This window comes from Martes martes (genome assembly GCF_963455335.1).
Source record: "Martes martes genome assembly, chromosome: 14".
Lineage (NCBI taxonomy): Eukaryota > Metazoa > Chordata > Mammalia > Carnivora > Mustelidae > Martes > Martes martes.
In genome coordinates, this window is record NC_137902.1 from 47,949,459 (window position 1) to 47,975,741 (window position 26,283).

Here is a 26,283-nt window from a genome sequence, read left to right on the forward strand (position 1 = left end):
CATCAGTCTCTAGAATTACTGGGGAAACAGTCCAATTGATTTTATTATTATCTTGAGTTCTTCACATTTCATTCCAGGCAGCTTCGCTACCAGAGGTTTTAAGAAAGGACCAAAGTAAATAAAGGTCTCGGGGCCAGGGCCAACTCGGGTGGGAGAACCTGAGCTCGTTCCAGGACCCCTGGTGACCGTCCTCCACCCTCCTCGACAGCAGGAGGGTCACTGAAATGCCAGGTGGCAAAGAGTGGCAAGCGTGGTGTCCCCAAAGGAGAGTCGAGCCAGGGGACAGAGCAAGAGCTCAGAGCAGGCCTCCCATTCATGCTGCAAACATGGAGGTGGCTGATGGGAGGCAGAAATAACCATCGAAGTCATCTTGTCATGTGCTCCTTGGCTGGGGCAGGGAGCTGGCCCCATGTGGATCCCACAAGCAGATCCACCCCCATGTCCATACCTGGGCCTAGGCCCACAGCAGACCTGGCAGCTCCGCTGGCTGGTCTGGAGGCCAGTGGGAGACCCAAGATGAGGTGGAAGATGTGGGTGGGACCCACCTTGTCTCAGGCCACTTGGCCCCAGCCACATGAGACTCCTTGTGAAGTTTCTGGAACATGACAAGCACCTTCCAGTCTCGGGCCTGCCTCTGCATGGGATGTTCCCCCTGCCCGTGTTCCCCATCATCTCATGGCTCTTCTCAAAAAGGCCCTCCTGCCTCAAGGGCCCCCACCCCCCCCATTCTCCACACAGCAGCCCACTTGTTTCTTTCTCAGCGCTTACCATAATTTATAAAGGGGGTGTTGGTTGGCCTGTGTCCCTCCTTTGGCTCCCTGCAGACAGGGACCTTGTCTGGTCACCGTGACAGCCCCGGAGCCCAGTGGGGTGCTTCCCTCTGCGGGCCCCCTCACCCATGTGGGGAGTGAGCATCTGAGGCTGAGTGTAGGCAGGGACAGAGGAACCAGATTCCAGCAGTCCCTGAAGGCCGCATGTTGAATCAAGAAGTTCTCGAAAAGATGGCTGGTTGTTAGAGGGCTGATGTTCCTCGTCCCACCCCGAAGCTCCACGCCAGAGATCCTGTGAAACACCTCCCTTCTAGCTCCTGGGGCAAACATCTGTGCCTCAGCCCTCATCACCTATCCCTCCTCATCCAGCCCCTCCTTCCCTTCAGCTTCCTCCAGGACCCCTCAGAGGCAGCAGGGCAAGTGGGAACCGGAGGGCTTGAGGTCAGGCCGGGAACCAGCCTCGCCACGTAAGCAGAGCACATAACTAATGGCACCAAGGTCTGCCCGGTGGTCTCCCTACAAAATGGTGGTGGGAAACCTGTGCCCCCCACCCCTGTCCAGTCTCACAGGGACCTCAGGAGGTATCAGGTTCAGCAAGAGGAGTGGACATCTCCCTTGGTGGCCATGCACAGTGTACACCAGGGGTGCTTTTAGTACTAAAGTCTGCCAGCCCGCTGGCCACAAGGACTGAGGTACGAGGACCCAGGTGGCCGCAAGACACGGATCCCCCAAGGGCTTGGAACAACAAAGATGGGACTCCGAGGGAAAGACCCTATGCGCTGCAGAATAACTGGGCATCCCAGTGGGGGTGCAGGGATCCAGGGGACGTCCCTGGGCAAACAGGTGCCAAGCGTCCTTGTTCACACGGTAGCATGTATTAGGTACGTTCCAGGCCCAGGGCAACAGACAGGTGTGATCAGAAAGCCGGGGAAGTGGCAGGTCCGCCCTCAGAGCAGTCTGATAAGGACTGACGATCCTTATCTGGGCAGAGCAGCGAGCTGGAGGCCCGAGAGGCTGAACAACCAGGCTGGTTCAGTCTGTCTGAGTGGGGCTGCCTTGAGCAAGGGTCACTGGAAAGTTCTGGGAGTTCACAAGGTGAACAGATAGGGGTGGTCTTCTAACTACTGACATTATGGCTATTATTGGTATATGGGATTATCTGGAATTAAATCAGATTATTGGACCGAACAGATGGTATTCTGATTTGAAGATAGATTTTTTTCCTGAAATAGGGATTCCAGATATAATTTATTTATTAGCGTTTCCCACAGGCCTGGCTCCGTGCTAAGCACTAAGCATATACATTAGCACACCTCCTTTTCACAACCTCCATCACCCCCCACCGCTGACAGGGAAGCCAAAGGTCCTGCATGGGGAGGCTGTGGGCTATGAGTCTGGCCAGCCCAGGAGTTCCTGGACCCTGTGGGGCCGGAGAAGCCCCCTCGAGCCCGAAGGTCCTAGGCTGACCAGCATCCCCCTCATCGCCTTCCGAAGAGGACAGCGCGGTCCAGAGAGGCTGCGGACTTGCCCCAAATCACCCAGTTATCCCATGGCAGGAGGGCAGAGAAGACCGGACAGGAGTCGACCCTACTTTACTTAATTCTCAACATCACCTGGGAAGTAAGTCCTACTCATTTCAAGGCCAAGGAATGGAAGTCTCCAGAAAGGAGAAGCACTGCTGGGGGGCAGAGCGAGCGTTTGTAGCCCGCTATCCACGGCCATCCTGCCATCCTGACTCCTGGCACCTGGCCCTGAGCTGTGGGGAGAGTGGAGGCACCCACAGTCTCCGATGCCCTGTGCCCAGGGAAGCCAGGCCAGAGGACGAGTTTCTTGCATGCTCTTACTCCATTAGGCCCTTTCTGTCCGAAGGGCAGCTGTGACGCCGAGTGGGTCTGTGGAGTCCACAGGAGCCCAGCATCGTACGGCCGGGGACATACTATGCCTCCGGTCGACTGTTTATTTTTAAATCCACCCAGGGCTTGCCGTGGCCTTTACACTCATCTCTTCCCAAAATGCAAATTGGCTCCTTCCTGTAAGTCAAACCAGCTTGCTCAAGCTGATAAAAATCATCCCAAACGGGCTCTTTTATCTGCCCAATACAGAAAGTCCTCTGTACCCCACACCTCCTAGAAAGAGGAAGATGGCATCGTGCTGCTTTGTGGGGACAGACCTGGGGATGGGCCCTGAAGAGTCATCCCGGGCATGTGAAGGGGTCAGTGAGGGCAGTGGGAAAGAAGGTTCTAGACTCTGAGACTTGTGCCTCTGACACATTCTAGTGGCCTTAATCTCTCTGAACACCACTCCAATGGTGCATGTGTGTTAAATGGGGATAAAAATAGCCCCTCCCTCGTAAGGTTCTTTGGAAGATTGAATGAGATAAAACACGGACACCACCCGGCACAGTGCTGAGACCCTAGTAAGTCTCTGGAACACGGTGGTCGTGGTGAAGAGTAAGAAAATAATGGTCACGTTATTATTACTGGACCGGCCACCCAGTCACTCTTGCTGGGTGGCTTCAGGATGGTCCCTTTTATGCTCTGGGCCTCAGTTTCCCCTATGGACACTGAGTCCCCAGGAGCCTTTCTCCTACTGGCTGATTATTTAGTCCCTCGACTGCCTGCATCATAGGCAAACAGCTTTGATGATCAGAAAAACAAAATCTGTTCTAAAAAAAAATTCACCCATCTCGCAGAAAAGCAAGCTACCTGACTGCCCCTCTGCCAGCTGGCGTTGGGATTTCTGAACAGCCATGAGCATCACTTAAAGGCACATGCCTTGTACAAGGCTTGCTGGGGAATAGCGGGATTCTAGGAGCGCTTGCTGGGGCTAGACTCCTAAGGGGGCCTCCAGGGTGTGGGCGGGAAGTGCAAGGACACACAAAACAGACCTAGAAGTCTCCAGAGACTGAGAGGCGCTGCACCGGGCGCTCTTAGTGGAAGTTCTGAAGCTTCCGAGGAGGCGTCATGGTGCTATCGTGACAACCAGGCTTGCCAGGCCCTGCCCACGGAAGGACCCCCCAGCCTCGATCTCCAAGCAGGGACCTCCCAAGGCACTGTGGCACGCATTTACTGCCACTCTCAGCACCCTGGGGGGGGGGCAGGAATTACCAGGACGGATGGACGCAATTATAGAGAGCAAAGCTGAGGCCTGCAGGAGGGAAGTGACTGGTCCAAAGACACACAGCTTGTTGAGAACAAACCCTAGACGCACAGGCTGCCTCCGGCCAGAGAATGGGGGGAGGCCAGCAGCCATGCAATGGCCGTGTCACGCGGCCACGGATTTTCTAGAATGGGATGAAACCCCACCGAGGATGTCGGCGCACGAAAGCCTTCCCCTAACTGTGCCTCTTTCCTCTTCACGGCAGCCAGGCAGGAAGGCAGGGGAAGAGGTTGTTAAATCTCCCCATTCGGCAGGTTGAGGACAGAGGTTGAGGACCATGTCACATAGTAAGGGAGGTGTCAGGCCAAACCACTGCTGGGCCTTCAGACGCCCCTGCTTTTTCTACCTCCTCCTCAGCACGGCAGGAGCCCCTCTGGAGGAGTGGCCAGCCCCTCCTCCCACCTTCGCAACCTCCCACCTAGCACGGGTCAGTTGGTCCTGAAGTGCCCCCAAGGGACTTCACTCGCCTGTGACACCAGCAAGGCTTCCGCCTCTCCCTCCAAGCTGGGCAGCTCCCTGCCTTCTGACTCATCTCCCAAAACACTGCTCTGGTCCCTCCCCTTCCCTGCTCAAGCCTCGCTGCCACCTGCCTCTAGGATAAATGTCCCCTCCTCACCCAGCCTTCTCTCTGGGGTTCCAGCCATCCCTGGAGACTTGGCCTCAGTTACTCCCCTAAGATAGGGGGCACTGGCTGAGCTCCTCCAGACCCCTGGCGTGTATACCTCCCTTCCTTTGGTCACACCTTTCTGCCTCCCGGAAGTGTCTTTCCTCCCCCTCCTTCCTGCTTTGTTCTGGCTAAAGTCTCTCTAGCTTCAACAGTCACCCTTAAATGCCTCCTCTTCCAGGAGGCCCTCCCTGACCACTCTAAACCATTCTCATCTCTCACTTGTTCCAAATTCTCCACGGAACTTCTTAGTCGATCTCTCTAGTACTTTATTGTTCCTGTTCCTGTTAGACTGTGAAACTCCTTAAAGTGAGGGTCTCAGGATTTTTGTTGAGCCATCCTTTTAAGAACTATTGCCTTAGCCTGTGCCCCATGCCCCCCTACCCAGTGCCAGGGGCTATAACGGACAGGGTCTGGCCTTCTAGAAGGAGCTCATCTAAAGACAGGAAATTAAGCAGACAGTTGCCACCCAGCATATGGCGGGGAGTGGGGGGGATGACCCAGCATCTGGAGGCTGTAAGAGGGTTCCTGTTCTCCATCAGGAGTCCTCACCAGGTCAAGCAAGGGCCCTGCCCTAACGGGCTGCTCCAGCAGCTCTCCTGCTGGCCTGAAATTCCAAGCCAGTGATGAATCTGTCAAGTTTCAAGACAAAGGAGGTCTGGGTGGGGCATGAGGGAAGCAGGTTGGGTGAATGTTGGCCTCCCGGGCTGGGGCCTCTACCAGCGGACAGGCAGAGGGGAGTCCTGGGCCCCAAGTGACAAGAAAGAATCCCGTGGCCTGGAGGGAAGGCTCATCTATCCTGATCGAAAAGGCAGTGAGCAACAGGCCTGAGCCCCATCTGGCAGGGCTCTTGGGTCGCCTGGCCCCACACACATCCCTGTCCCTCTCACAGTAGGCACCCCATAAGCCTTAGCTCCCCAAAGTGTGTCAACCTTGCAAGGGGGTGCCTTTTTGCTTCCTGTTTTGCTCTGCAGGCCTCTCCAGATGGGCGGGCGATGGGAAATGCAGCACTGCTCACTGCGGGTGCCTGGCCTAGTGGGCCTTGGCCACTGCCTGCAACTCCCAACGTTTCAGCGAATGCTTTCATTGTTCTGGCATCCTGGAGCCTGCTGAGGAGGGCAAGGCATTCTAGAGAAATCAGTAAACGGGATCCTGAATGCCAGTGTGGGGGCCTCTGACTACGTCTCCAGCTCCCCGTCACCCCAGCCTGTGTACCTGGCCCCATACCCCGAAAGCAGACAGGGGGTCCTCCTTGGGCTCCAAGCACATGTGGGCAGCCCACCCTGTCCCTGCCACCCTTCAAAGTCTTCCAAGCTGGAGCTCCCTGTGGGTCCTAAGCAGTCTTACTACTGAGGAGAGGAGGCGGCCCTGCCCCCTGGGGCAATGAGGACAAACCCTCCTGCTGCGGTGCCCGGCCTGACCGTGACCATCAGACCCTTTCCTCCCCCGGCAACCTGCCACTCCCGAGTTTGTTTTCCCATCAGGAAAATGGGCCAGCTAAACTTGAAGACAGGCATGCAGTCCCCCAGGCTCCCACGTTCATTCCAGGAGCACGCTTAAAGGAGCCACTGTCGGTCCAGAGCCCCAAGCATCGAGGGACATGAGCAGCGAGGGACATTCGGAAGGCACGGTAGGGAAGAGGTGGGTTGTCGATGGCTGCAGGCACCTTAAAAGCTGGTAAAAGGCTTAATCCTGCATAATGATTTACAAAGTGACAAGTAAAATAGATTCACCGTGACAGCTTGAAAAGAGAACCACAGAAATAAAATTACACTCGGGCTCACCCTGTCTCTCTGCAAGCTGTCCCTCCCTTCCCCAAACCAGGAGCTCTTGTGCGTACACGTGGACACGCGTATATGGGTACAAAGGGAGCAGGTGGCCTTGGGACGAGAAGGTGGGAGAGGGACAAAGGAGAGAGTAGGTCTGGGCCCTGTCCTGAAAAAGGCTGGTTGGCTCCCTGTTCCAGGTGTAGCCTGCAGAGGTGATGCTGGCAGCCCTCCAAAGCTGGAGGGTTATCCTTATTTCCAGACGGAGACATGCTAGCCAACATGCCCCGCAGGGGCTCCCCTTCAAGGGGCATGCAGCTGCCCCCCCCAAGGCCCCAGAGGACCCAGTCCCTCCCATGTCCACCCAGAGGACCCAGTCCCTCCCATGTCCACCCAGAGGACCCAGTCCCTCCCATGTCCACCTGACTTCTGTCTGATTCAACATTGCACGAGGTTTTGGGGCCGAGGAAGAGGGGTCCGCTGCTTCCCTTAGAAGGAGGCAGGGACTCCAACAGCACTGGGCGAAAACTAGCCAAGAGGAAATCAGAGAAGACAAAATATAGCTTCAGCCAAGTTCATCTCCAGGAAAGGAAAGTAGGCAACACCCCTGCCCATGGTGCTGGGTTCATGGGGTGGCAGCAGGAGGGGAAGGCATCTTGCTTTCTCTGTTAATGGTGCGGTCCTCGATCTGTGTTTACACAAGTCCCAAGGTCACATTTGCCTCCAGTGAAGCAGGATTTGGTTCCAGCTACGTGGGGGGAGAATGGTGCAAGGTGTTGAGGTTCCAGCCATGGACAACAGAGGTGCTCTCCTTGGTGGCCATGAACTCTGCCAGCTTCTCAGGGTTTTATGGCCACCCGTCCACCTCCCCTGTGAGGCACCGGCCCAGGCACCTGCCAGGCTCACTGGTCAGAGGCAGGGGCTGGCAACCATGCCCATAGGGTTACTCATCTGTACCAAGTGGCATGGATTTAAAAAGAAAAATTGAAAAGGGGCCAATTGTAGGGAGAGAGCAGATTCCCCTTAGTAGCTGCGGGGCCTAATGCAACTTGACTCCTCTGAGCTACAGAGTCCTCCTGGTTAAAATGGGGATAACACCAGCTACTTCAGAGGACCGTCGTGGCAATTTCAAGACTCCAAAGAGCCGTGCCTGATGCATAGTGGGGTTTCCCAAGGACATGAGCTTTGCCTCAGGTAAGCGTGGAATGAAATGCATCTGCGGGAGTCCATCTACCTAGAAACTCTGATTTCAGTCCTAGGTTAGCAAATTCACCACCCTGTGGCCCACCCTCCCCAGGTCCCAGGGATCTGCCTGTGGGGAGGTGGAGAAAAGACTCAACACTGGGAGGGCCAGCAGTCAGGCCCGCCTGAAGACCCCCCATACTTCCCCCATACCACCTTGGCTCTGCTTCTGACAAAGCCCAGAGGGGCCGAGTCCCAGGCAAGTTCTGTGGAGACTCCCAAGTGTCCTTCTCTGTCACCCTTGGCCAGACACCTGGCAACTCCCAGCTCTGCCAAATGCTGTCCCGTGCCTCTAACCGATATGGCACAGGGATGAGTCTAGGCAGGCCTGAACACCCGTGCTTACCCAACGGAAAGGTGTCCCTCCCGCCTGCCCCAGCACCAGCGTAAGCTGGAGCCCATTTGCCCGCAGACTTGCCTAGTGCGTGGGCCGTGCACATGAGGTTCCAGCCCCTGGCCCTGCCCAGGGAATCTTGCCCAAGAGGTGCTGTGGCCTGGCCAACCTGTTGCTGCTGAGCCATTTCTCCCAGGAAGCCGAGCTGACTAGGGCAGTGGTAAGGGCACAGTTGACACCCAGGCGGCCTCAGACCCTGGCAGCTCTGGGTAAGACCGTCAGGGCTAGGAGATACTCCTGGAAGCCTGGCCCAGCTGAACCAACCCTCTGGCTCTAATTGGAGACAGGGAGGACAAAAGAAGGGTCCAGGGTTCAGACCATGTACACAGGCCAGCTGTGACTCCAGGGCTGAGATTAATCAATTCTTTCTCAAGCAAAGTGTGCGAGTCACTTCTAAGGCACTGACTAGACTGCAAATATATATATATATACACACACACGCATGCACATATACATACACATACATACACATATTTTTTCTTTCTCCCCCAAGCCATGAAACCTACCAATTCTATGTAAAGTGGAGCCATCATTTGGTTACTCATTTATTCAGCAAACATTCTGGAATGTCTGCTAGATGTCACGTGTGGTGCTGGGTATCGGGGAGTCACAGCCCACCTATGGCTGGGACACCCTGCCGGCAACTACAGTCATGCCAGGTGAGGGCTACAACAGTGGTCAAAAAACAGTGCCAGAGGAACTAGGGCAAAGGTGAGGGCCCAGCCCACTTGATCTGGCATGTGTACAAGGCCTAGCCAAGGCTTGCACCAGGCTTTGCAGGATGCCTAGGAGTTCGCCAGGCAGACAGGGCAGAGTACAGAATCAGTAAAACACATATAAGTGAAAATTCAGCTGGGGCCAGGGAACATAGGGCCTTTGAGGGCCAGGTTGTGGGTGGTAGGGAGTCATGAAGGAGTTTTAGGTAGGGCAGAGAAGGTAACAAGGTCGTAGGTGCCTTTTATTAAGGTCACACTTGGGGCCAAGTAGGGGAGGCTGGAGGTAGACACCTGAAGGAGAAGACAGTTGCATGGGGGGTGGAGAGGATGGGCAGCTTCAGAAACATCTGGAAGGTGCAGTCTGGAGGTTTCAGCTCTCTGCGAGGTACTCCCACAGGCCAGGCTAGGGGCAGGGAGGTGGGGACATGGAAACCCAGTGTCATAGGTTGCAGTCCTGGGGAGGAGCCAAGGGAGAGTCCAAGTTTCAGCCAGGGCAGCAGGCCAATGGCAGTCCTACTTCTAATCCTCACAGTGGCATTATGAGAATGAGAACAAGGCTCCTCTTCCTCAAAATACTTTACCACCACCCACCAGAAATTGGTTTAATAAATGTATAATGTGTGGATTATGTGCAATGTGCATTACCACACGTGGTGGACCCAGCAGATGCCACCAAGCAAGCCCTGGGAAGATGGGGGTGTCAGAGGCCCAGGGACCAGGCAGGAAAAACAGATACAATCCAATACACAAAGGAAAAAACACAGCAAAGCAAAGAACCACCCCAACTGAGTGTTTACTAACCCTCCCTGCCTTTTTGGCATGAGAAATCTCAATAAAATGAGAGGTAGAATTATTTACTACCTACAGTCCCCAAAAGAAAAAGAAGCTGTTCAAACGAGGCAAATAAAGGAAATGCAAAAAATTGAAACAGAAAGTCCCAGTTTTGAAAGACGGGGATTGGCCAAAAGTATAGAAAACCAGTTCTGGCCTTAGAGCTTACTAAAAAATTAATTAAAAAAAAAGAAAGAAAGAAAAAGAAAAAAGATCCTTTATACTGAGCAAAATTCCAGCAAGTGAACATAGGAGAGTAAAACCGGCGTGCTGAGAAAATTGGAACTATCTGGATAGATAAGGATTTCCATTCCATCATTCACCTAACCCTTACTGAACACCTTCTCTGCTCCAGGCCCCTCTGGGGATATAGGAATAAGATCCAGTTGGTACCCTCACAGAGGGGACAGTCCAGTGGGGGAGAATGCAGAGGGCTGGGGGAGTACAGAGGGAGACACCTGAAACCACTCCCCCCCAAGAGGAAGCAAGGACAACCAGGATTGCTGGCGAGGAGGGGCTAGGTGACTCACATGGTGAAGTCCAAAGTCATGTGGGCAGACGGCAGTCCCGTTTAAGAAAAGTGAGAACTTTTTGAGTAGAGGTGAGATAAACACTTCGATCTTGGGGGGCGGGTGTAGGGAGCCTTGCTTATCCTGGAGGTAAAAATGCTCAAACAGGCTTTCAAAAGGAATACCAGCTAAAAGGGGCCTCAATGCACAGATGTGGAAACTGAGGGCAGAGAGAGCCAGGGCCTTGACCAGGTCAGGAAGCTGATCCATGGGTGAGATGGGAAATGGGTCCTCTGACCCTGGCCACAGCCCCCCTCCACGTGCCAGTATTGCCCTGGGGGTGTTACTCAGCCTAACAGCAGACACGCCGGGCAGGCGGATGGCCAGGGAAGCCCACCCTGATGGTTCCTGACCATTGGGAGCAGCTCAGACACAGAGGCAGGGGTACTTCTCGGACACAACTCCAGATTCCCATGCTGAAAAGGCTCCGGCTTTCATTTCCTGAAGAAGTCGTTCACACGGGCATCCCTCCGGCTGAGGCCGATGGCTGCCTGCAGCTGGCAATCCTAACAAGTGTTTTTATTGGGCACAGACTGTCTTCTTCAGTCTCCCCTTCTGGCAGCCCTGGGAGGTGAGGATTCCGCACCCACTTTCCAGATGAGCAAGTAGGCCCAGAGAGCCCAGAGGCCCTCTTACCCCAGATCACTCCCATTTTGGGCCTGATGGGGAAGGCCAAGCCACTCTGAAAAAGCCAGGCAGGGGTCATTGGGGGTGAGGGTTGGGGGGCGGGAAGGGGTTGCTACCAAGCTGAGCAATGAAGTGGAGAGAGAAGACACGTGGCCAGAAGGGACTGCCCACCCACTCCACCCTACCACTGCTGGTGGCCTCTGGCCCTCCCCCCTCCCTGGGACTGCCAGCCCTAACTCTCTGCTGACACCAGAAAGCTGAGTGCAGGGCCTCCAGCAGAGGCAAGGCCCACCTGCCAAACACTGGCTCTGGCCACCTTCAAGGTGAGGGAAAGAGACCAGGGGCCCGTGCAGGTTCAGACCAGAGCGAGCTGGCCTGACTTCTCCCTACAACCCACCTTCCTGCTCCCCATGCTGCCACTCTGGAAGCCAGATTTCCCTCTTGGTGCCTCTGCAGGTCCTAAGAATCCCAGGCTAGTTCTTGGTTGCTGAAACTCTGGGATTCTGGAGGCATCTGACTCAGGCAGGTAACTTCTTAGAGGACAGAGAGGAATGAAATTGGGAGACTGAGGCCTGAACAGAACAAAGGGCCCTGCCTGTAGTTACATGGCAGGATCGGGGGCACAGAAATTGGGGATGTTTGGAACGGCCTTAGAGAGCCAAGCAACCCCCAGGCTCCCATGCTACTGATGGGTCAACCAAGGCCCAAGGATGGGAAGGGACCTGCCTACCTAAGGTGACTTTGAATCCATTAAGAACCCCAGAATGGTCATCCTGGATTGATCCCATGGGGCCAAAACAGAGCTGGCCTCTGTGACCCCAACCTCAAAAGTCAGGGAAGTTGCAACACTTCCTTGTTTCCATAGTAACTAGCTACTGCTCCAGGAATATACTGAAATGTTTTTGTTCCCTCCTCTGTGCCGGCCCTGGGCCAGGCTGTGAGGACACAAAGCGGAAAGAGGGGGTGTGAAGGAAGGCACAGCCCCAGCCCCAATGGCGGTTGATCCCAGGCAATGGAGTACAGGAGGGAGGGTTTTCAGTGGAGGAAGAAATCCCCAGGGTTCAAGAGTGTCGGGGAAGGGAATTCAGAGGCAACAGCTTCTGAGCTGGGCTCTTAGGGATACACAGGAGTTCGCCAGATAGAATTATGGGGGTGGAGGAATGGACACAGGCCAAGGCCCCAGGGCTTGAGGATGACAGCATGTCAGAAAGCCAGCAGTGTGCAGAGGAGAGGATGCAGGAGTGGAGGAGAGGGATGGAAAAGGATGCAGACTCGTGGATGAATGGCAAAATGACAAGTGCGACAAGGGTGCCTGGAATTCCTTATCATGCCCCTATTATTAAACGGATACCCTAAGGCAGTTGCTTATGGCTCTGCTTAGGGCTCTACGAGCGGTGACAGCATAAAAGAACACCACTCAGACCCACAGGACTTGGAGACCGTGGCCAGCTCTCCAGGTGCAGCCCCTCAGTCTGCTTTGTAGGGGTGGCAGGCATTCCCCACTGGCTTCTGGGCATGACCTTGGTCAACCTTCCAATTACATCCAGGATCTGACCTTGTCTCATTGCCTCCACTGAACACTCTGGTCTAAGCCACCGGCATCCTTGCCTGGGTCACTAAAAGCCAACCAGCTGTTCTCCTCATTGCCTCCCTTGTCCCTTATAGTCTATATTCAGCTCACTGGCCAGAAGGACCTTCTTAGCAATCAGATAGCCTCAGTTCTTCAATTAAAATCCTCCAGTGGCTCCTGAATTACTGAGCATGAAGACGGAAGCCTTTCCCCTGCTCCAAAAGGCCATCTGTGACTGCTCTCTGACCATCTTGCTAACTTCCTCTCCTCTCTTCCTCCCTCTCCCACTCCACTTAGTTACACTGGCTTCTCTGCCTTTCTTAGAGCATGTCAAACATATTTCTGCCACAGGGCCTTTGCACATGCTATTCCCTCTGTCTGGAGAGCCCTTCTCCCAAATGCTCATGGGGTTCTCTCCCTTCCCTCCTTGAGGTATCTGCTCAAATGTAACCTCTTCAGAGAACCCTTCCCTGATCACTCCATCTAAAGAAGCCTGATCCACATCTATCTCCTCATAACACCTTATCCTAATTTGTTTTTCTTCAAAACACTCATTATAGCTCAGAATGATATCATACATGAAGTTGTTGACTTACTGTCTGTCTCGGCTGTTACAATGTAAACAAGGCCTCCGTCAAGTTCACCACTGTATCCCGAGGGCCTGGAATGGTGCCTGGCATGTAGTAGGTGTTCAACAAACTTGGTGAATGAATAACTCATCTTTCTCGGGAAGCTAGGCAAGGGGAGGCACAGAAGAATCCCAGACTCTGCTTTCCCAGGGGCAGAACACTGGGGGCTCCAGAAGAGCCAGGAAACCTTGTTCTCAGACTGGCACAAGGACCCACAGGCAGGAAACGTGTGCTGCCCTCCAGTGCACTGGCTCCCCAGATCAGGCAGGGAAGCAGGGCCTGGCCTGAGGGTCTAGAAGAGCCCTGCAGAGATGGACCTGCAGTCGCTATTCATTACCAGTGTCCCTAGTCCATACATTCTGGGCCTGGGCAGGCTCAGGAATCAGGGCGGCAAGAGATAGATAGTAGAGGCCAGGCTGACAGCGGGGAAAGAGCTAGTATCTTGGTGGTTGTGCAGCTAGCTTCCTTCCCTCTCGGAGCTTCAGTTCCCTAAATCTGAGAAATGGGGATGAGAAGAGGATGAACTAAGTTGGTTGCCCAGGTCCCTCCTGTTCCAACAGTCTGGTCAATTTTGGGTCTTCAGAGCCATGGGAGGGGTCACACCAGGTTGAAACCAGGGCCACAAATTCAAGCTATGGTCCCAGATGGGGTCACATCTTGCAGCCAGCTGGGTCAGATACCTAGGTGAGGGGTCTCAGGGGGGCTTCTGGAGACTCTATTTCCACCCAAGGTGACAGCAGGCAGGGTGCAGGCAGCCCTGTCTAGGCCAGGAAGTAAAGCGGAGTGCCCCATTACAGGGCAGTAGCGCCAGGGACGTGGGGGCAGGCTTAGGGAGCCAGCTGCCTCACAGAGACCCCAGGGAACACTGCCTTCTCCCAGGGCCAGCGGTTCTGGTGGCCACAGCCAGAGGCATAAGGCCCAGGAGCTTTCGTGAGATGAAGATGGTAAGTCCCAGGTGAGCCAGATGCCACTGTCACAGCCACAGAGGGATCTCTGCCCTGTGTCTCTCTAGCACTGTGTCTCTCAAGTGACAAGGGTGGGGGGAGACCAGACACTAGCGGATGGGCAGGACACTTGGGTTTTTGCTTCAGCTCTGCCATGAACTTGCCCTGTGACCTTGGGGAGGCCTCTGTCCCCTCTGGGGTCAGACTCGGCAGCTAAATGAGAGGGTTGGCCTGGATGATGTCCAAGGCCTTTCTGTGCTGACATTATCATCACCACACGTGGTAATAAAACATCACGCTCTCTGACGCGGTGACACAGTACAGCACGCAGAGTGCTGGCCCTCCCCTCAGACTCTTGCGACAGCCCCTGGGGGAGACCGACAGCTCCCCCCGGGAGACTGTTGGAAAGAGGCAGTGCCAGACATTGTGAGTCCAAATCCAACGCCCTCCGCAGACACCCGAGGTCTTTGGGGCCACAGGACACGTAAGTAGAATGTTCCCTGTAAGAAGCGGAGCTGGGCAGAGAGGGGCTCAGTTAGGAGAAGGGAGAAGCTGAAAGGGGAGGGGGCACTACTCATAGCCGACCCCCCCCCAACCCCTGGCTACCCTCCCAGTCCCCATGGGAGGTGAGCCTGCTGGGAGAGGCTAGGAAGACAGACACCCTTCTCAAACCATGTGGTATGTCTGACCCTGCTTGAAGAGCTGACACCAGGCCACCTTCTTTCCCTCAGACTCCACGGAGCCGCGGTTGGGACCTCCCCAGCCTACTTCCGTGTCTCATGACCTGGGTTAGACCATTTCCAGGTCAAGCTGTGAGGTCTCAAAGCAGCCCAGGCTCTTGAACAGAGACAGAAATAAGGAGGAGGCCCAGGGAATAGAAGGCTACCTCTTCCAGGAAGCCCACTCTGCCCACTCTAGCCTTGCACTCAGCCTGGAGAGGAGAAATCTCTGATGCAGGGTACGGAAGGGGGCTCACGAGAACCATATTCCCCATATTCTGCGTGATCAGGAGAGGAGCGCTAGGTCCTGGGAGGAAGCAGCCGAGGTGAGCTTCCTACATGGAGCTTTCTGGGTGAAGAGAGCTGCTGGGAGGCGAGGAGCAGCCCGTCCCCGGAGGCATGCAAGTCGACACCAGAAGGTACTCTGTGGGGATGTCATGAAGGGGGCACAAGTCATCTGTGTAACAGGCATCAGAGGAGGTGGCTGCCGAGCTCCCTGCAGTCTTGAGAATCAAAGGTCCCCCAAATACCAGGAACGGTGGAATCAGGAGCCCTGTCGGGACAGGCGGAGGAGGCGATCCCACGGCCTGGCTGCCTCCGGGGAGCCGGCTGGGAGGGGAGCCAGCCACCAGGTAGGAAGCTCGGAGAACTCGAAGATTCCACACCCCAAAGCGGCTCCACTCCTGCCTGGAGGGATCAGCCCCGAAGCTGAAGCTTGCGTTAAACTGCCGGTGTCAACCCAGGCTGCGGTGGCAAGATCAGAACGCCGTCCATCTGCAGGAAATCAACCCATGCTGAACTCACAGCTTTGGGGAAGCTCCCTTTGCAGCCACGGCCCCATGGCCAGACACCAGGCAAGAAATCACACCCGAGGTGTCCTCTTTTCTTCCGGGATCAGAAGCACTCAAGGGTCCTGGAGCTCAGGGGGGCTGAGCAAACTGGGTACAGAGGTGGAAGGCCAAGGAGGCCTCCCCTCGCCCTGACCCCCGAGTGCTCATGACCCCAGAAAGTCAGGGACATGAGGGCAATGAGCCAGGGAGGCAGTCATCCACGGTGGGCTTGCCAGCATGGGAGCTCCCCCGGCCCAGAGCCCTCCCCAGGGCCTCAGGCTGCCTCTTGCCGCTAACGGCAGCAGGGGTCACGAAGAATTCATACCAGCCAGGCATCCTGAGTGTAGACAGTGCTCCTCTGTATGTAAATACCAGTAAGCCCCACGGCCCTAGAAGAAGAAATATGAACCCAAGAGAGCAGGATAAACAGGCAGTGCAGACAGCAGGGTGGGGAACTGCTCTCCCGAGCCAGAGGACGTGAGCCCTAAACCAGACCTGCCCAGCCTTCCTAGAAGATGTAGTGGGTGGGAACTTCCTCCTGTCACCTTAGTTCCTAGCTCGCTGGGGACCATGACTGCGGAAGCTCTGCTACACATCTCTGGGGCACCCGCAGAGGACGAGACCAGAGGGTTCCAGCCGTGCACTCAGCCAGCACAGGAGGCCATCCCTTGGGCCCTCTCCTCACTCCCCAGCCCCCGTACCGGGTCCTGTGTCCCAGGGGGCTGCCACTGATAGTGACCTTAGTCAGGTCCCTTGTCCTTCCTCGGCCTTGATGCCCTCCCCAGGATGATGTCAGGCTGGATCAGAAGCAGGCGTTGTGAACACAGACACCTCCATGGCGAGCATGGTGACTCCAGTGAGTCGCAACAGAAGAGTCTGCGGGCAGGAGGTGGGGCAAGACGGCACAGCAGTCCTGTTCCACTCAGGGGCCAGGGCGATTTTAGACCCCTGGATGAAGGTCATGGTTCTTACACGGCTCTCGGGTGTCCAAACTGATTAAAGAATCGGAATAAAGCTGTGGATCATCTCTCTGGACAAACTTGCGCTTGCAAAAGTGTGCACGTGGGTGCAGGGGTGTGTGGCCCTGGCAGGGTGAGCACGAGGCTCTTCCTACTCTGATAACTGCTGTGTCTTCGAGGCTCATCTCTAGGGACACGGCAGAGGTCCCACCCCTCCGCCAAGCTGGTCTGGCTTTCGGGTCTGCCCAGCCACAGACAGATTTGTGGTCTCGTAACAATAAAAGAAGAGGAGGCCAGAGAGTGAGACAGAAGACTGTGGGCTTGAGGGGTAGAAGTCAGAGGGCACTGCCAAGAAAGCGGGCTGGCGGCAGGGGCAGGGGACGGGGGACTCTGTCCATGTGGAAGCTGCCCTTGACTTCCCCACTGTGCACAGCCCCTCTGGGAAGGTGGTTCTTGGGCAGGGAAACCAACCAGGGGACCAAGCCCCAGCCAGAGCAGGAAGGGACCATAGCGGGTATCTTCAACAGCTATTTGCATACAAAAGGAAGGTGGGAGGAGGGTCCTCTCTTTTGGGCACCACTGAGTGAGGCAAAGGGCTGGCAGGGTCCCAGGAGAAGGAGGCTGTGCTCTGCTGTCCTTCCTCTGGCGGACTGCGGTTCCTGACAACCCACTGTGGGAAACCCTGATGTGGTCTCAGCTCTCGATTTTCAGATGAGGAAACTAAGGCCCAGAGGGTCGGTCACTGGCCTGAGGTCCCACAACCCATTACCGTGGTTGACAAGGCCCAGTCTTTCATGCTCTCCTTTTCTCCATGTGGGAAGAGCCCAGGAAGGAAGTGGTATCCTCCTTCTGGCCTTGCCTTACAGGGGAAGAAAGAGAGGTTTGCAGGTAGGAACCCAGATGTAAATCTCCACCTTGGAACACGCTGGCAAGGGAAACAGACTTCCCTGGTAGGGTGAATTGAAATGAACTCGATTAAATGTGACGGAGGGCCTCCTAGAGATCACCTGTTGGCCCTTGCGGCTATAGAGGGGAGACTGCAGGTGATGGCAGAAGGAGGCTGAGGGTCAGGAAGTCCGGATGCCAGGTCCAGTCGTGCTTGGCCCTGAGGTACCAGGGGACCTTGAGCAACCTGTCTGACTTGAGTCTCCTCCTGTGTAAGTTTGAGGACCTGTTTCTTGAGCATTTACTATGTGCCAGGTGCTATAGGAGCTCCATTTTCACAGCCGGGGGGAAGGTGAAATGTTACTTTTTAAATCATGAAGAAGTGTGTGTTGCAGACATGGAGATGGGAGTTGGAGAAGTTTAACAGAACCTGCCCAAAGTCACAGGACCAGGAAAAGTGGAGCTGAGAAATGAACGCCAGGCAGTCTAAGCAGAGCCTCAAAGTAGTGGCCTGAAAAGTACTGGCTGTTAGGATGTTTCTGGTAGACGCTGGGAAGTTGTTTTAAAGATGTAAACAACAGCAGGAACACCAAAACATGATAGCAATAGAAAATTCCACCTCTCCCCGCCCACCCAGACAACTCAGCCTCCCTGGTGCAGAGGGGCCAACTTGCTGTGGGACCTGTAGCTGGTCGCTCTACATCTCTGGGCTTTGGGTTTCCTCAACTGCCAGATGAGAAGGTTGGAAAGTCCTCCCCGCTTGCAAACGCCAAGTGAGGGTTTCTGGACCCTTCCCAAAGGACTCCCTGCCCCATCTGTCCCTCAGCCACAGGGCTGGCTGGTCACGGCCATGGGTCAGGTTTCCCAGCTTTGGCCGAGGTCTATCAGGGGGCAGGGTCGGGGTTTGGGTAAGGGCCTGTGGACAGGGTGAGGTCCAGGCCCTTGGCATCTTCTCCCTTGTCCTAAGCCTGCTGGTTCTTCCTCATGTGCTCTCACCTGGGCCTGATGCATGTGATTCCCAGGGTGGGCCAAGGGGGCTCCTTCCCTGCTTCTCCAGAGGAAATGTTAGCAGGAAAAGGCTGTGGGCCATTAGCCCTCGAAGGACAAAAGTCAGCACTAGGAGGGGTGGGTGGAGGTAGGGGACAGGCAAAGGAAGCCACCCATCTTCTCGGACTAAGTAGGCTTTGGGCAGATGAGAAACTCTGTATCCTCCAAGAGGGTTTCTATTTTACTTCCCTCCAATCTACAATGCAACTAACCCACAATTACCTTTTAAGAAACACATTGCTGGTTGGAGTGCTAATGCTCATCCCCTCCCAGATGTGTAGGATCAGGGAGTACTTCTGAAAAGCCCCGTGCTTATTCCTCACCCCAAGAGCTCAGAAATGTACCCCGTCCTCCCCAGGCTTGTCTGGTCCTTCCCAGTGAAAGATGGAAGCGCATTTATCCATGAGCTCCAAAGCGTGGCTAACAGGGCTGTGCCCGGCCAACACTAGATGCTCAATAAATGTTTAATGAGCTAATGGGCTGGACAGACAGGGTTCCAGGCCTGGCTGTGTCACTAACTCACCGCTGCCCTTAGATACGGCCGATTCTTTCTTTCCAGACCTGGGTTTCCTAGGTTAGGAAAGGAAGGGTCAGACCAGGTGAGCTCTCCCACCCCTCAGCTCTGTACTACGTGCTCGGAGCCAGGAAGCGTCCAGAGTGGAAGGAGGTTTTGAACCTCTGTCCCTGCTGCTCTAGGGCCATGTGGAGGACAGGATGGGACTGCTGGGTGAGAACTTCCCCAACAGGGGTCCGAAGGTATCACAGCCACCCCGCCCCTTCTCCTGTAAGCACCAACCTCTGAGTGGATGACTGAAGTTTTGGGAAATGCAGATGGGAGTAGGGCAGGAGAAAGTATAGGGACAGGGTGCAAGTTCCATTTAAACCAGACACCAAAAGAATAATTTTGGGAGAGCCTTTGAAAGTACAAAAAGACTGTCTTCTAATACAACCCCCACCTCCCGGCATCAGAATAGCTGTGCCATTTTCTGGCAAAGCACTCATCTGCATTGACTTGGACCCTCCAGGAGATGAAGAATCTGGTACAGGGGAGGAAGAGAAAAAGCCCCCCATGTCTGAGAGCCCTAGGAGAGATGGGCCTGAGTCCTCAGCAGCAACCTGGGCCAGCACAGGTGACAGCATGTGTGTGAGGGCGTACGGATCCATGCATATGTATGTATGGGGGTGGGGTGGTAATGCCAACTGGGGAGCAGGCTTTGGGACAAATGAAGCACCCCTAGCCCCGATCTTTGGGGTAGACTTCTCTGGAGGGTTCACAAGTCCTATACAATTCTAGACCTGCCCTGAAGTCTCCAGGGACAAAGATCACAAAGCTGACTGCAAGACCCAGACATCCTGCCCCTACCAGCCACTGAGGGCCGGGGCCAGTCCCTGCCCCCATGCAGAATTCTGTGACCCCATCTATACAGTGAAGGGTTGGAACCTGATGATCCTAAGGGCCATGCCTGCTCCCACAGTTCGCGGTACCAAGGCTCTAAAGAAAAGTGCAACACCTACCACCGCTCAGGCCCCCACCCTAGAGAACGGGGAAAGGAGTCCCCAGTCCCCAGCTGGCTGTCTAAGGCTGGGGCTGGGGCAGAGCGGAGTCCCCACACCGTCTGTCCTCAACAGCCTGCCACGGCTGAAACCTTCAAGTGGTTACAATTACAGCCGGGCTAACAGGATTAGGGGAGCATTGAAATCTAAGAAATCTAATTAGCTCAGACACCCCGGCCTCCCCCAGCATGATCCTGCAGTAACCCCGGCAGCTGGGCCTGACAGGCGGGCCCCGGGGCCCTCTTGGGCTGCAGTTATTACCTGTGCAGGTGTGCCAGGCTGGGCCGGGCTTCCTGGGGAGGTACAAGCTCAGCCTGCCAGGCTGCATTCTGCTTTGTACCCCACAAGCTACGGCCTTGTTTTGGGGTGGTCCTCAGCTGAGCTCCAAGCACCAGGCACAGGGACGTGGGCAGCAGGAGGGCTGCGTCTGGGGGTAGGAGGGACCTAAGAGCCCCCACAAGGCGGCCACCCCACGTAGCCCGAGGACTGACTCAGCCAGAGGAGGGGCAGGCTGAGTCAACGCCTGTATCTATAGAAACCATCACAGTCCAAGGAAGAGCCTTGGGCCGCACAGAGACCTGGGGCCTGGAAACATCTCCTCTTCCTGCTCTAGGGTCAGGGATGGGTTCGGAGACCCACGCACAGGCACGTGTGCCTTGCAGTCACAGCAGCATCTGGGGCTCAGAGCAAGCTGGACTTGAAGACACTTTGCCAAAGGAAAGGGGCATGGCTGCAGGGGTGGGGGGCAGGCACAGGTAAGCCCATGTGGGACCCTTCCTGTTTCTGGCTCTTCCTCCCTTAACCTCAGTTCTCAGGTCTCCATCCCGCAGGGTCCACACCGGCTTCTGCACCCGTGCTTGGTGGACTGGGAGGGTGGCTACAGTGTTCCATCTCCGAGGCCTGGGGCTGAGTCCCGGCTGAGCTACAGGTCATCTTACTTCTCTGAAACTTGATTTTCTTGTCTGTTAAGTGGGGGTAATTCCAAATCGCAGCGAGCTTCCACTGTTGTTGCTGGAGTGCTGTAAATGTGGAGAGTGCTTCTAAATCCCCCAAGTGCCATACACAAAGGCGAGGGCCCGTGGTTATTCCTGTCATGCGCCCCATGGCAGGCAGCCAGCTCGTAGTGGTTAATTATTTATTTGGACTGATCTTCCTGCCCTTACTGGCTGTGAGCTCCTAAGGAACAGGAACTGTCTTACACATTTCTGGGTGTCTCACAGGCCACAATCTTCACAACTGTGGACTCTGAGGAATTATCTGTGGCACCAACGCTGGGCCCCTGACCCGACCCCACTCCCATCACTTAGCTCCTTCCTTCTCTTCATACCCAATCCAAGGAGGGAAAAGTACCAAGAGGCAGACCAGGCCCATACACTGACAGATCATACTGAGTCCCTCAGTCGGACCCTTTCTCACTCCCGGCAGCTCCTTCCCAATAACAGTTGAAAGTAGCCGTTAGTAGGATCTGCTTGAGCCCTAGTCTTCAATCTGTGATCGTTCAAGAAAGGGAGTCTGTGGTCTGGAGGACCCCCAACACCTCAAGCCCAGAGTGAGGGTCAGGAGGAGACGATTTCCAGAAAGCAGGCCATGCAATAGAGCTGACTGACAGAGCTGTCCACTGAAGGCAGAAGCTGCTTGGAGTGGTGAGCGTCCTGTCACAGGGGGCATGCAAGCCAAGACTGGATATAAGCTGCCAAGGAAGTAGGCTTGGGGAAGCAGCTTCTTGGAAAATGCTTCTAGCTCCCCTAAGGCAACACCTTTGTGCTCCATTCTGCACCCAGAGCCCACCAGACCTTCAGAGGACACGGGCCAAGGGCTCCACTACTCACATCTGCCTCATCCTCACAGCAGCCAAGTGGGATCAGAGTTGTTCTGCCTTTGGACCCATTTTAAAGATTAGGAGACTGAGTCCCAGCAGGGTGAATCCACTGGCCTAAGGGAGCCAGCCTCTTGACACTTCTCCACCATCTCCTCAAGCACTGGGAAAACCCCAAAATCACGAAGGTTTCCTGGAGTCTTTTCCCAGAGCCTGCGCGTGGGACTGATTTACTCAGCCTCTCTTGATCCTCCCTGAGGACAAGACCCAACCTCAAAATCACCCCTAGAGTTTACAGCCTAGGCAAGCCCTGCCTCCCTCCCCTCACTTTGTCAGGGGCTCTAGGGACAAAGAGCTTCCCCTCAGAGGGCGTGGACAGAGGTCACTGTGTCCTGCTGAGAGGTCAGAGCAGTCACCAGGCAAGGCTGCAGCGGGTCCGGAGTAATTACTGCAGCCTGGCCTTTGTTGTCCACACAAAACCCGAGGAACCTCATAAAGATGAGGCTGTGATAGGAACCCGGCAGAAGCCCTCGGGAGCAAAGTTATGAATGAAAACGTATGGGACCCAGTCACAACCTGGCAGGCCTCGCTTCCTGGTTCCATGACAGAGTGCCCAGAGAAGCTTCCGGAAATTAACTTGTTGGTGCCCAAATTTCTTACAGCGATGCTTCACCCTGAGGTGAGGGTCATGGCTGCTTGTTTGGACACTAGCCAGGGCTTTAGAACTCCATATCCGTGGCGTCACACATGGGTACTCTTGAGACACGATTCTCAGGACACGGTAGGCCTCAGAGTGCCTTCCTTCCTTATCTACCCCCCATCTCTGTCAATCAGGGGAAAAAGTGAAGAGTGCAGCTCTTCTCAGAGGGAGGCTTCCCTCTGCGATTTTCCAGGATGAGTCGCCAGCGGGCACCTGTCCTATATGGGGGCACACCTCTGGGGGCCAGGGACGGAGAGAGTGTTGTGTTACTGTTGTGAGGGGAGTGTGTGTGTGAGAGAGAGAGAACCTGTGGTTCTGTGGTTAAACCCCTCAGTCTCTGGACCTTTCTTCACTTTGCTCCTGGCCATGAAAGGAATGAGGATCCTCCTCTCTTCTTTCCTTAGGAGGAAAAAGGAACATACTGTCCCCAACCAAGAAGCCAGACATCCCTTCTTTGCAAAGACAGGGCTAGTTATCAAAGCTTCCCAGAAGTCGGGCAATTTCTCATTCCCAACTCTTCTCTGTGAGCCATATCCCAAATGCCTCAAAACCCCAATCCAAAAACGATTTAAAACTCTTGAAAACGCCCTACTCTGCGGCCCCCCCGCCCCCACCATCCCAGCTCCAGTCCTTGCCACCAACCCTCCAAAGTCTAAGGTTTTTAGATTTACTTGTGAAAACAGCATTTCATAACCTCATGACTTGGGACAAGGAGATGCTTCTGTCCTTTTGGGAAAAACAAAACCCAACCGAAATCATAAAACTTAGAAGAAAACACCATCTCCCTCCAGATGCATTCCCTTGGCCCCAAAGTCACACGTGCTCTGTGGCAGATAGGGCTTTCAATGTGTCTTTTGTTTGATGCTGGTGTTTCAACATCTTCAACTTGATGAGAGAAAGGTCAGCACAAGGCTTGGGGCATTCACAAACCACACCACTGGGGCCAGGCAGAGGGGAAGCAAGGGGCCAGGAATCCCCCCCCACCCAACCACCACCCCACCCCAACTTCTGCTCTGGATCTCCTCAAAAAGCAGGACAGAAAAAGCTAGGTGCTCGCCCCCTGGTCTAAACTTCCCCAATATCTTGCAAACAACTTTTAAACTCCCGGGACCATACCAACGCCAGTGAAGTCAAGTCCAAATTCACTGCCAGCCAGGCTGCCCATTGTCCAACCACAGCGCCTGCCTCTTTATCTCTACCTTCAGAAAAACAATAATAAGCAAACGCAGGCACCTCTGGGAACAGCCTCTGGCCTCCTGCCCTGCCCTGTGTAACCAGCCTGTCCTCACACCCACAGGAGAGGAGGAGACAGCGCTGGTTAACCCTCTGGTCTACCAGGCCCTGTTCCCGGGTTGCAGCAGGGAGACAAACTGTTGCTCAAGAAAATCCTCCAGAAAACCCGTGGCACCAGGAGGCAGCTCCCTGCGGCTTCTGCCCAGCTCTGGGCCCCAGGGCTTCCACAGTCAGCTTCTCACTGCCCTTTTAAATCTGCAGGGCTGGACTCTACTCTTCCCATGCCCGGGGCTGTTCACCCAGGGGGCTCCAAATGGCACGGCAGGGCCCGGAGGAAGAAAAGACTGGCCGAGCAGTGCCCTCACCCTGCCAGCCCGGCCGCCAGCTTCTTGGAGGACCTCTGAGAGAACATTTGTTTGGGCTGCCAAGTTAAATCTTCCTCCCTCATGTCAAGGCATTGGAAAAGCAGTCAGAGGAGAGGAGGAGGGGGAGAGTGGGGAAGGAGCAGCGGGAGGGAGGGAGGGAGGGAGAGAGAGAGGCAGGCAGGCAGGCAGCTCTCAGAGCCCCAGTTACTCGGGCACTGTCCAAGGAAGAAGCCCACGGCTCCCGAGCAGGAGCAGCCTGAACTCGGGACACCCAAGGAGGGGCCGAGCCTCCAGGCCTCCAGGGTCAGGCGCAGGGTGTCAGTCGCTCAGTGCCCCAGCCTCGGGAGAGGCCCTCGCTCTGCGTCCCGCTAGAGGGGCGAGGTGGGAAGGGAAAGCAGAGGAGGAAAAAGTTTGCGGCAGGTAGAGGGGTAAGGGCTGGGCGGCCCCGCTGTCGGGTTGTCCCCCAGGGAGGGGTGGGGGGCCCGGGCCAGCTGCCCTGGCGCGCTCCCGCCAGCCCGCCCTCCTGCCCGGGTTGTTTACATTCCTGGAGTGTCTTTTAAACCCAGGGCTGAGGCTGACTCTCGGCCTTCTCCGGCGGCTCCGGGGCAGTCTCCCGTGAAAATCTGCTGGCGCACAATGGCCGGGAAGGCGGCCGCCCCTCGCCCGCGCCCCCGCTGCTCCGGGGCGGGGAGCCTGCCCTCCGCACCGCGCCCTCTCCCCGCCCGCCTGGCTTCCTGGACAGATGTCCCCGGCGAGGGGGCGACGCGCGCCCGCTGCCCGCGCCCCAGACGCCGAGGCCGCGCTCCCCACTGTTCTCTCCCCAGCCCAGACGCCAGGAATGTGAAACAAGCTTCCAGAGCCCGCCCCCCCCCAGCTCCGGCCCCGGCCCGGCCCCCCAACCTCCGCCCGGGCCGGCCTCCCACTCCCCCGGGGCCGCCGCCGCCGCCGCCGCCGCCGCCAGAGACGGAGAGGAAGAAAGAACACGGAGAAATTACTTTCGTATTTGCAACGCGCGCGCGCACACACACGCACATCTTCCCTCTGGGCTCCCCTTCTGGCCGGGGCAGCCCCGTCCGGGCGATGGCCTTAAGGCCCCTCGGGCTTCTCAAGACCTACGGGAAGCACCAAACACACACCCCTTGGCGTTCCCCGCTAGTACCGTGCGCCGCGTCTCCCCGGGCAATTCACACACAAACAACTTAACCGCGCCTCCACCTCCCATTTACAAAAGTGTGTGTTTTGCCTGGAAATTCAGATGCACAACTTAGCACCACTACCCCTTCCCACCCCGAAATCCAGCGCCGTCTCCGGCGGTTCTCCTACACACAGGCGCACAACTTCGCGTCTCCCCGAAGGTGGTGAAGGAGACCGAGGTGGTCCTACCCGGGTCCTTCCCTCCCTGCCCGAATCCCGCTCCTGCCCGGGTGTTCAGAACGAGGGCTGGAGGCGCACCGGCAGGAGGCGGGCACAGGGTCCGCGCGCGCACAACCTTACTCACGCCCCGCACACCCGAAGAGCCTCGGCCCCCGCGCGCAGCCCAAGCCGGCTCCGCGCAGCCGGGCGTTCGCCGGTCGCCTGGGCCTCGTCCCCGGGCCGCCGAGGGGAGCGCAGTGGAGCTCGGCCGCCGGCCGCTCGCCCGGCTTGCCTGCCCCCGGCGGACCCTTCAAGGGAAAAGCCCTCAGCACCCAGCGCCCCATGCTCGCACCCCAAGAGTCCGGGGGAGCGAGAGGAAGGCCCGGGGCAAGCGGGCGCCCCGGTCTGGACCCAAACTTACCCGGCGCTGCGAGCGCCGCTGCCGCCGCTGGAGGACGCGCCGCTGCCGCCGCGGCCGCTGCCGGGCAGGCCCGGCTCGGGCCGGGAGGAGCGCTACGAGGGCGCCGAGAACGGCTCCGCTTCGGCTCCTGCTCCGCGCCGACCGGGGCTGGGGTCACCGCGCTGCGCCGGCGCTGCTCGCTTGCTCCGCCGCCGGGTCGCTGCTCGCCCGCCCGCCGCCCGGTCGCCTGCTCTCCCGGGCGCCCGCCGCCGCTCGCTTTTTTAATGTCCACAGACAGTGAAAAGGAACTCGGCGTTAGGGGGTGAGTAAGTGAATCAACTCGCCCGGAGCCGAGCAAGTTGAAGTGTCAGATTACATTGGCTATTCTATTTCCAAAGGGCCCCGCGCCGCCGGCCGCCCGCAAAAGCAGGTACGGAACCACGGACGGAACGGAGCTACGCGGCACCGCCGCCGCCGCCGCCGCCGCCAGCGCTCGGCTCCGCTCGGCTCGCGCTTTCTCAGCGCTCTCGCCGTTCACTCT

The 26,283-nt window shown here is 56.4% G+C and overlaps 1 protein-coding gene across 1 annotated transcript in view; it reads right to left on the reverse strand.

Moving 5' to 3' along the window:
- LOC308354923 (zinc finger MIZ domain-containing protein 1-like) overlaps positions 1-26,090 on the reverse strand; it is a 139,027-nt gene extending 112,937 nt beyond the window's left edge. The window contains exon 1 of the mRNA XM_080822745.1: positions 25,764-26,090. The gene's annotated coding sequence lies outside the window, so the exon portion shown is untranslated. The remainder of the gene's footprint in view (positions 1-25,763) is intronic.
- Between the last annotated feature and the right edge of the window lie 193 nt (positions 26,091-26,283).